Below are 9,406 nucleotides of genomic sequence, written 5' to 3'. Positions count from 1 at the left end.
CTCAGCAAAATATTTCATGAGGAAGAGATAAAAACAAAGAAGCAAATCAGCAAAGGGAGGAATTATCCTAAAGGAACTGTCAAATAAGGGAGGAACCAAGATGTGTCAAAAATTTTAAATATGAACCAAATGACTGGGAATAAAAATCATATCTCAATAATAACCCTGAATGTTAATGGCCTGAATTCATCAATCAAAGACATAGGCTGGCAGATTGGATTAAAAGAAAGATCCAACAATATGTTGCCTGCAAGAGACTCACCTCATAGAAAGAGATACCCATAGACTAAAGGTGAAAAGATGGGGAAAATCATACCATGCACATGGACTCAGCAAAAAAGATGGAGTATCCATCCTCATTTCAGATAATGTGGACTTTAAGCCAATGTTAATCAGAAGGGATAAAGAAGGACATTTCATACTGCTTAAGGGAAGCATAAATCAGCAAGATATAACAATCATAAACATCTATGCCCCAAACAGTGGCTCATCCATGTATGTGAAACAAATCCTTCTCAATTTTAGAAACCAAATAGACCATAACACAATAATACTAGGTGATTTTAACACGCCTCTCTCACCACTGGACAGATCTTCCAAACAAAAATTGAAAACAGAAACCATAGATCTCATAACACAATCAATAATTTAGACTTAACAGACATTTATAGAATATACCATCCAACCAAGAGCGAATACACTTTTCTTCTCAGCAGCACATGGATCCTTCTCTAAAATAGACCATATATTATGCCACAAAGCTAATGTCAGCAAATACAAGAAGATAGAGACACTACCTTGTATTCTATCAGATCACAATGGATTGAAGTTAGAAATAAATGAAAGAGTAAAAAACAGAAACTACGCCAACACCTGGAGATTAAACAATATGCTACTATATGATGAATGGATAACAGAAGATATTAGGAAGGAAATTAAAAAATTCTTAGAGGTAAACGAGAACAAAGAAACATCATATCAAAATCTCTGGGACACTATGAAAGCAGTACTTAGAGGAAGATTTATTTCATGGAGCGCATTTAATAAAAGAAGTAAAACTCAAAAAATAAACGACCTAACACTACAGCTCAAAGCCCTAGAAAAAGAAGAACAGACCAACACCAAAAGTAGTAGAAGACAGGAAATAGTTAAACTCAGAGCTGAAATCAACGAAATTGAAACAAAAGAAACAATACAAAAAATTGACAAAATAAATAGTTGGTTCTTCGAAAAATAAACAAAATTGATAAACCTTTAGTAACACTAACAAAGAGAAGACGAGAGAAAACCCAAATCACTAAAATTCGGAATGAACAAGGAAATATCACAACAGACACGACTGAAATACAAAACATAATTAGAAGCTATTTTGAAAATCTATACTCCAACAAAATAGAAAATTTCGAAGACATCACAGGTTTCTAGAGACATTTGAACTGCCTAAACTGAATGAGGAGGACATACACAATTTAAATAGACCAATTTCAAGTAATGAAATAGAAGAAGTCATCAAAAGCCTTCTAACAAAGAAAAGTCCAGGACCAGATGGGTCTCAGCTGAGTTCTACAAAACTTTTAAAGAAGAGCTCATTCCAATACTTCTTCAAAGTATTCCATAAAATAGAAGAGGAGGGAACCCTCCCAAACTCATTCTATGAAGCCAATATTACCCTGATACCTAACCGACAGAGACACATCAGGAAAGAAAATTTCAGACCAATATCCTTAATGAACATCGACGCAAAAATTCTCAACAAAATTTTAGCAAATCGCATACAAAAACATATTAAAAAGATAGTGCACCATGGTCAAGTGGGTTTCATCCCAGGGATGCAAGGTTGGTTCAACATCAGGAAATCAATAAATGTCATTCACCATATCAATAGACTTAAAGTCAGAATCACATGATTATTTCAATAGATGCAGAAAAAGCTTTTGATAAAATACAGCACCCCTTCATGCTCAAAACACTAGAAAAAATAGGGATAGTGGGAACATTCCTTAACATGTAAAGGCCATCTACGCTAAACCCATGGCTAATATCATTCTAAATGGTGAAAAACTGAAAGCATTCCCTCTAAAAACTGGAACAAGGCAGGGATGCCCTCTTTCACCACTTTTATTCCAATATCGTCCTTGAAACTCTAGCCAGAGCAATTAGACAGACCAAAGAAATTAAAGGGATACGAATAGGAAAAGAAGAACTCAAACTATCCATATTTGCTGATGATATGATGGTATACTTAGAGGAACCAGGAAATTCCACCAGAAAACTTTTAGATCTCATAAGTGAATTCAGTAAAGTAGCGGGATATAAGATCAATGCACATAAATCTAAGGCATTTTTATACATAAGCGATGAATCTTCAGAAAGAGAAATTAGGAAAACTACACCATTCACAATAGCTTCAAAAAAAATAAAGTATTTGGGAATCAATCTCACAAAAGAGGTGAAGACCTCTACAATGAGAACTACAGAACACTAAAGAAAGAAATTAAAGAAAACCTTAGAAGATGGAAAGATCTCCCATGTTCTTGGATAGGAAGAGTTAATATTATCAAAATGGCCATACTACCAAAAGTGCTATACAGATTCAATGCAATTCCAATGAAAATCCCAATGATGTACCTTACAGAAATAGAGCAAGCAATTATGAAATTCATCTGGAAGAATAAAAAACCCAGAATAGCTAAAGCAATCCTTGGCAGAAAGAGTGAAGCAGGGGGTATCGCAATACCAGATCTTCAACTCTACTACAAAGCAATAGTAAGAAAAACGGCATGGTATTGGTACCAAAATAGAAAGGTGGATCAATGGTACAGAATAGAGGACACGGACACAAACCCAAATAAATACAATTTTCTCATAGTAGACAAAGGGGCCAAAATATGCAATGGAGAAAAGATAGCCTCTTCAACAAATGGTGCCGGGAGAATTGGAAATCCATATGCAACAGAATGAAACTAAAACCCATATCTCTCACCATGCACGAAACTAAACTCAAAATGGTTCAAGGACCTCGGAATCAGACCAGAGACCTTGCATCTTATAGAAGAAAAAGTAGGTCCAGAGCTTCAACATGTCGGCTTAGGACCAGACTTCCTCAACAGGACTCCCATAGCACAAGAAATAAAAGCAAGAATTAATAACTGGGATAGGTTCAACTAAAAAGCTTTCTCTCAGCAAAGGAAACTATCAGCAATGTGAAGAAAGAGCCTACAGACTGGGAGAAAATCTTTGCTAATCATACTTCAAACAGAGCGCTAATCTCCAGAATCTATAAAGAACTCAAAAAACTCTACACCAAGAATGTAAATAATCCAATTGACAAATGGGCTAAAGAAATGAATAGACACTTCACAGAAGAAGATCTACAAGCAATCAACAAACATATGGAAAAATGTTCAAACATCTCTAGTAATAAGAGAAATGCAAATCAAAACCACCCTAAGATTCCATCTCACCCCAATGAGAATGGCGATTATCAAGAATACAAGCAACAACAGGTGTTGGCGAGGATGTGGGGAGAAAGGTACACTCATACATTGCTGGTGGGGCTGCAAATTAGTGCAGTCACTCTGGAAAGCAGTGTGGAGACTCCTTAGAAAAATTGGAATGGAACCACCATTTGACCCAGCTATCCAACTCCTTGGCCTATACCCAAAGGACTTACAATCAGCATATTACAGAGATACAGCCACATCAATGTTCATAGCTGCTCAGTTCACAATAGCCAGATTGTGGAACCAACCTAGATGCCCTTCAATTGATGAATGGATAAAGAAAATGTGGTATATATATACAATGGAATATTACTCAGCCATAAAGAATGATAAAATTATGGCATTTGCAGGCAAATGGATGAAACTGGAGAATATCATGCTAAGTGAGATAAGCCAATCTCAAAAAACCAAAGGAAGAATGATATCGCTAATAAGTGGATGATGACACATAATGGGGGGTGGGAAGGGTTAGTGTTGGGTTGGAGTTGGGTTTAGGGAGGGGGGCAGGAATGGAGGAAGGAAGGACTGTATAGATGGAGGGGAGGTCTGGGAGGGGTGGGGGGGAAGGGAAAAAATAGCAGAATGAATCAAACAACATTACCCTATGTAAATTTATGATTACACAAATGGTATGCCTTTACGCCATGTACAGACAGAGAAACAACATGTATCCCATTTGTTTACAATAATAAAAATAAAAAATAAAAAAATAAAAAAAAAAGAACACACAGAAAGCAGTAACCACAAAAGGAAGTATTGATAACTTTGACCAGATCAAAATCCTGTACAAGATGCGATAAGCAACCTCAAAAGATGAGCAGTGGTCTTTACAAAGACACCTGTACAGCATAAAACTAATAAATCATTAGTACATAGAACATGTAAAGATGTGGGACATGAGACATAGGGCATAAAAGATAGAACACGTGGAAACCACAATCCCCAACAGAAAACTGGGCAGAGTCTACCAAGGGGCAAGCACAGAAGAGGAACTTGTAAACATCTTAAAAGAGGCTCAACTTCGCAGCTGATCAAACGACCTGTGACCTTCCTGTCATAGCTGTGAGCTTGACCAGAGAAAGCTCGATGTCACCAAGTCTTGAAGATGCAGAGCAAGGAACCACTACCAAAATAGTAAAGTCAAATTTTGCACACTTGAGAAAGTGATTCAATGATACCTAGTAAATTTTAAAATGTGCATACTGTACGACAAAGAAATTTCACTTTACAGTCTTCACTCTAGGGAAGACTCACGTGCATTCATGTTAATTACAGCATTATTTCTAATAGAAAAAATTGAAAGTAGCCTGTGTTTCCCTGGAGTTATCAGTATCTGAAGCATTTTCTTCCCTCCCTCTTCCTTCTTTCTTTTTCTCCCTCCCTTTCTCTTTCTTTCCTTTCTTCCCTTCTTCTGTTCCTTCTTTCTTTTCCTTCTCTTTCTTTTTTTTTTTTCTCTCTTTCTGTCTAAAGATCTGAAACAAAAAGGGCAAACTTTTGGGATTTCCTGAAGGTGGGTACTGAACACATGGGTTATTTCTAGACTTGTTGACATATTTGCAACTTCTTGTTTTGAAAAGATGGTATTATATCAGGAATCCAGAAACACCCAATCCAGTTCCAGACTTCAGTCTGGAAGATACTGAACAGTGAACAAAGCGCAGGCGTCCTTGACCCCTTGTTCCTGCCCTTGGGGGAAAGCATACATTCTCTTCAGAGCAAGATTGATTTCTTGAAGCAGTGGGGTTTGGGAGATGCCTTTCATTAGGTTGAGATGAGGACATCCCCTTCTGGTTTACGATGTTTTATTACAAAAGAGCTAGATTTTGTCAAAAGCTTGTTCTGTGTCTATTGAGATGATCGTGTGTGTGTGTTGATTTTATTGACATGGTGTGTCACATTAATTGATTCTCGGATGTTAAAACTACCTTGAATTCCTAAGATAAATCCAACGTTTTCATGGTGTATAAATCATTTTTTATGTTTGTGGATTTAGTAGGCTAGTATTTTCTTGAGGATTCTTGCATCTAAATTCATAAGAGATATTAATCTTTCATTTTCTTTGTGATGTTTTGGTCTGTTTTTTTTATTTGTTTTTGGTATTGGGGATTGAACCCAGAGGCACTCTACCACTGAGCAACACCCCCAGTCCTTTTTATTTTGAATCAGGGTCTCCCTGAATTGCCTAGGGCCTTGCGAAGTTACTCAGGCTGGTCTTGAACTTGCGATCCTCCTGCCTCGGTCTCCTGAGTTGTTGGGATTACAGGTGTGCACCATGGAGCCCAGCTTCTTGGTCTGTTATTTGATGAAATCTCTTAAATGTAATTGACCAAAGGTGTTGCCAGCCCAGATGCTCTGAAGGAGTAGCGATGAGGGCCAGAAGGTGGCAGCAGAGAGCCCTGCACAGAGGTCATGGAGCCGGCCAGAAAGTGAGGATGGAGACAGACTGAGAGTCTCCACCCAGGGGCACTGACAGGAGCGTGGGGCAGGAGGAGGACAGGAAAAGACAGGCTGGCCACGAGCACACCTGCCTCAGGTGGTCAGGAGGTGAGGTGGGACTGGGTGAAAGTCCAGGGATTGCTCCTGGGTCTCACCTGGGAATCTGCCCTGAGGTGCTGTCCTTCCCGGTGCTTTGCGTTCTCTCAGGCAGAGGGACTTTATGACGGGCATCCAAGTCCCTAGGCTTTTGGGATGCATGTGATCAAATACTGGTGGTACAAAGCATCTTGGGGTACAAAGCGGTTGGGGACCCGGGTGTCACAACTTTGGGCTAGCTGTCTTTTCTGCTCCTTAGGAGGGTCAATCAGTCCTTGGCACTGAGAGAGAACTGAGAGGCTCATGGCTGGAGGTCCAAGGTCATCGTCTGCAAGCTCGGCTCCTGGGAAGTTTTTATTTTAAGCACAAAAGTTCTGGCGAAGGTTAAGTACCCTTCACTACCTACACATATGTACCTGAAGGCCTCTCGGCCTGGCTGTGGTTTGGCAGACGCTGGCACCAGCAGCTCTTGGCGCCTGGGTCAGGAGCACTACAGCTTGACCTTCCAAGAAGCGAGCTGTGCCTGGGGTCCTTCTGGCGCTTGGCTATCGAGGCCTCTCGCAGTGTTCCCGCCTCACTGTTTTCCCGGTATGCTCTGTGTCACCTGTGTCTGCACCAAGGGGCTGCACAGTGGACGCCACCTGCATACTGATGCCCCTGATTGCCACAGCGTGTCTCTCTGCATTACCACGAGGGAATCCTGTATGCTGGAGTCCCTCCCACAGAAGCTTTGATACTTAGGGCACAAAACCTTTGTGCAAATTTAAAAAAGCAACCTCAGGGTACGTGCTGTCAGGTGGGAAAGCCCAAGGCTTGGCTGGGGACCCTGGGCAAAGGTGAAAGGGCCTCTTTCTCGGAGCAGGAGCAACCTGGGGTCGGCACAGGGCTCAGGCTTCCTGCCCCTGGCACACTCTGCATCCCTTTTGGTAGGGGATCTTGGAAAGTTCCCAGGCACGGGCCTGTGAAAGGTTTGGGCTGTAGGATGGGGGCAGGTGGAGGGTGGCAGGACTCCTCAGTTTTTCCCACTGACCATGCAGGCAGGGACACGGCAGGCAGGGACCATGTCCTGGGCCCTGGTGTCTCTCTGCGTGTCCTGAGTGCATCTTTCCCTTTGCTGTGCAGAGGGTACCTCTGCCCGTGGGAGGAACTTTGCTGCAGTAGGCAGGTGGGGCTGGGGCCTTTCCCTCCTGAAGCGTGTCGTCATCAAGAACGACAGACTTGTGGGATAAGCAGGGTGGTCAGTCTCTGGCCCAGGATCTGCACTCAATCTGACATCTCATGAGTTACAGAAACTTAAACAGGAGAACACGCCCTTGACTTTCGCTCCACAGTCTCTTGACCCCTGTACTGGGAGCCCTGATTCCCGCACTGGTTGTCCCAGGCAATCTGTGGGTGTTTGCAGGAACTTGGAAGTGTTGGGTAGGGGCTGAGGGCAAGGTGTCACCTGCAGCAGACTGAGCGGGGAGCATCCGCAGGGAGGGAAGAAGAAGGAGAGAATGCCTGAGCTTCAGGGGGAGTATTACCTGGAGGATGGCTGGGCCCCCTCTGGTCCAGGTGGCTCCAGGCTTGTGCAGTGTCCTTGGAACTCAGGCTGGTAGTCATCCTCAGCCTCCCGGATTTCTGTACTTCTTTGTTTCCCTTAGAAATTAAGTTGAGAGGAAACCCCAGCATGGTCCCAATGACAACTACAATAACAAAACCACCTGTCCCCCAAGTCGATTTGAGGGTCCTGAGAAGGAAGAGTGCCTCTGGAAGTGCCCTGGATTTCCTGCTTGGGTTGGGGCAGTGCCTGTGGGATATGCTTCCTGGGTTCTTGGGCAAGGACCTGAGATTCCAGGGGGTCCCGGGAAAGCTCTCTGAGTGGAGGGGAGACCAGCACCGTGGGCTCGGAACAGGCCTTGCTGCTGCTGCCGAAGCTAGGGCTTTCTTCCTGGGCCAGAGACAGGGAGGTGCTTGGGGGCCTCATGGCTAACGTGCTCTCCTGTCTGCAGCCTCTTCTCCAGACCCCTGTTCCCCCCTGGTACACGGAGTGTGGACTCTGCCCAGTACCTGCCCTGGCTGTTTGGTCCCTGAACCCTGCTTCCAGCAGCCTTCTAGGAAGCAAAGGGTTCCAGAATGGTCCAGAGCCCTCAGGAAGGGCATTCACCATGCTTGCTTTCTTCTCAGGGTTCTTGCTTTGGCCTGGACGATCCTTATTGTTTATTGTCTCTTAGATGCTTGTAAGAAGATTTGAAAATGTTTCCCTTGTTTTTAGTGGGAAGTGGTGTGACTCCCCCTCTGGGGACAGGCATCAGCATGACCTTTTGATTCCTCTGCCTGCCCTGCCTCCAGGATCCTCACACTCAGTGTCCCCACAGAACACCCACTGTGTACAGCCCTATCTTCATGAAGGTTGCTGGGAAGTGCCAGTTAAGGCTATTCCACATCCTGCCAGTTGGGGTGACTGCTAATTTTCATGCAAATCAGAAAAAGCACATTATTTCTTCATTATTGTTCCTGTAACAACATGGACTCTGTTTAAATAAGGACATTTATTTCCATCCAAAAATTGTCAAATACACAAATTTAGTTACAAGACACTTTACTGCCATCTGCCCAAACTGTAGTAAACACACACATTTTCCATCTTTGCAGTGAAACAACATGTAATAATATTTTTCAAAGTAATAAGATGTCTGTGCTGTGAGGAGCATTCCCTTCAAGACGGAACCGTGTAACAGCAACCTGTAACTGCAACCCTGAATTCCTCTTTCTTTTCAACTCCTTCATTCTTTCCGTTTCCTAAATATGTCATAGCCTGGTTTCTTCTCGCTGTGCATTTCCACTCTCCTTATATCGGTTGCTGTTCTCCTGGTTTCTAGCTGGCCCACACAGGAGCCTCTCTCTGGCCCCAGGCCAAGCTGTTTCTCAGCACCCAGAATCCTGTTCCCATCACTCTTCTCCCTCTGCCCGGACCGCCTTCACTCCATTACCGACAGGCACGTTTCTTGTCCTTCCAGGTGCAGATGAGGTACCATCTGTGCAGCCTATGCTTCCCTGGACGTCACAATTTTCTCCATTCAGCACCTGCCATAGTAAATGGTCAGTTGGATGCACGTGGTGGCTTTTGCACCTGGGAGGGTCTACCGCGCTTCCTCTACTCCCAGTACGTTTTGAGCGTACCCGTATTCCAGCACATGACGCTTAGTTTCACAGCAGCAGGTTTAGTCTTTTCCCCGTCCTTGGGCTGTGAGCTGGTTGTCAGGGGCGTGACCCGCGCCCCTTGGTTCCCCTATGTCTAACCCAGTGCCTGGTGCAGGTAAAGTCCTTGCTTGCATAGCTGCCTTCCTGACAATTGCATTTCCCCCGAGGCCCAGTCCCTCTCCCTCCTA

Source organism: Sciurus carolinensis, chromosome 8 (assembly GCF_902686445.1).
Source record: "Sciurus carolinensis chromosome 8, mSciCar1.2, whole genome shotgun sequence".
NCBI lineage: Eukaryota > Metazoa > Chordata > Mammalia > Rodentia > Sciuridae > Sciurus > Sciurus carolinensis.
The sequence above is the reverse complement of the archived record's forward strand: the minus strand, read 5'-3'. Positions refer to the sequence as shown.